At 33.1% G+C, this 2,179-nt stretch overlaps 1 non-coding gene across 1 annotated transcript; it reads left to right on the top strand.

The window, feature by feature from the left end:
- Positions 1 to 474: 474 nt before the first annotated feature.
- On the top strand, positions 475 to 579 carry LOC136152567 (U6 spliceosomal RNA). Its single transcript, XR_010660243.1, has one exon. It is a non-coding gene; the product is annotated as a U6 spliceosomal RNA (small nuclear RNA).
- The last annotated feature ends 1,600 nt before the right edge of the window (positions 580 to 2,179 follow it).

Genomic DNA, 2,179 nt, shown 5'->3' with positions numbered 1-2,179 from the left:
GAAGCATGTTACAGCTAAGCACAATTCAAGGTTGCAACTTCTAAAGCCATTATTTCTGTAAGAGTAGGCTTTAACCAGGAAGGGTGAAACTTCCTTTAGAAATTAGGTAGCAAAAATGAAAAAAAAAGAAAAAGATGTTTCCTTTGTAAGAAAGAGGAATTAAAAATTCAGAGGACACAAAACTTTTGCCCCTATGAAAACAAACAAACAAACAAAACCAAAAACACACATATACACTGAGGCATTGAAAATGTTATAATTTGTCACTCAAAGAACAAAGTGCCATTCAGCTGAGAACATGGCCAACTGCTATAATGCCACACACACACACAGAGATAATTTTATACAATGCTATTATGAGAAAACAGAAAATAAAAATGAAAACACATGAGCTGATGATATTTCCCCTTCAAAATGATGAATTAAAAGAAAAATGTAATACTATATTTCAAAATAAAATACACATCCTTATTTGTATTCTTATACAGCACATATATTAAAACTGGAGCTATACAGAAAAGATTAGCATGGTCTCTGCGTGAGGGTGAAACACACATTCATGAAGTGTTCCATGTTTTTCTCATGTTGTTGCATGGCAGAAACCATCACAACATTGAAAGCAATCATACTGCAAATATACATATATATTTTTTAAGTTTGGCATATATTCTAAAATTTAAACAGACAAAAATATAAAACTAAAAGAGATTTTATTGAAATAAAATAAATAAGAAGTATCACAATGTTTTCTCAATAATGAAGACTGACTTACAAAGTTCTCAGGGGTTTACCAATAAGAATACTATTTAATAAGGGGCATTAAAGAAAGGGGAAGGCAGAAAAATAATGACGGCAATGAAAATGAGATAACATTGTAAATGTGTCAGAAAATCCCTGGAAGAGAAGATACACAAAAAGGAAATAAATGAATAAATTTGAGCTCTTGAAAAAGATTTTTAAAAGCATGAAACAATTAATTAAAAATATATTTTAAGAGCTTTCTTTAGGAAACAAACATGGTTACCAAGCAGAAGGTGCAGGAAGGAAAAATTAGGAGTTTGGGATTAGCAGATGATACAAACTACAGTATTTTAAATATGTAATAGGACCTACTGACTAGCACTGGGAACTATATTCAATATCTTGTAATAATCTATAATAGAAAATAATCTGAAAAACTATATATATATACACTACATAATACATACATACACATATCTGAATCACTTTGCTATATACCTGAAGCTAACCAAACATTGTAAATCAACTATACTTCAATCAAAAAAATAAAATTATATTACAAAATTGAGACTACACATTGCAGACATAGTAAACGTACAAGTCACACATTTTAAGAAAAAAATTTCCAATTTGGTTGAGAAAAAAACAAAACAAAACATGCAACTGTCTGATGCTTTTGAACTGTGGTGTTAGAGAAGACTCTGGAGAGTCCCTTGAACTGTAAGGAGATCCAACCAGTCCATCCCAAAGGAAATCAGTCCTGAATACTCATTGGAAAGACTGATACTAAAGCTGAAGCTCCAATACTTTGGCCACCTGATGCGAAGAGCTGGCTCATTGGAAAAGACCCTGATGCTGGGGAAGATTGAAGGCAAGGGGAGAACGGGACCACAGAAGATGAGATGGTTGGATGGCATCACCAACTCGATTGACATGAGTTTGAGCAAGCTCTGGGAGTTGGTGATGGACAGGGAAGTCTGCTATACTGCAGTCCATGGGGTGGCAAAGAGTCAGGCATGACTGAACAACTGAACTGAAATGAACTGTCTGCTTCATACAAGAGATACACTCAAAGTGATAAAGAGAAGGTTAAGAATAAAGAGAGTGCCAAAGACATACCAGGGAAGTGGAAACAAAGATGCAGGGTTAATTACCTTGTACTAGATGAAGTGTCATTCAAATGAAAATAGCTTACTCATGAAAAGGATGCTTATTTTAAAGTTAAAAGCAATAATCCACAATTTAGATGAACACAGCAAATGACACAGAATCTACCATGACTAAACAAAAGGAAGTCAAGGACTCTCACCTTGCTTAAGTGAAAAAAAAAAGGTAAATAAAATTTAGAAGACATACAGAGCATAAAAAATGCCAGGTCTTATGAACATGTAGAAAATATTAGACTTTCATAATAGAGAAAAGTATCTTAAAAGTGAAA

Source organism: Muntiacus reevesi, chromosome 21, assembly GCF_963930625.1.
Source record: "Muntiacus reevesi chromosome 21, mMunRee1.1, whole genome shotgun sequence".
NCBI classification, from domain to species: domain Eukaryota; kingdom Metazoa; phylum Chordata; class Mammalia; order Artiodactyla; family Cervidae; genus Muntiacus; species Muntiacus reevesi.
This window is presented reverse-complemented; position numbering and strand designations above follow the sequence as displayed.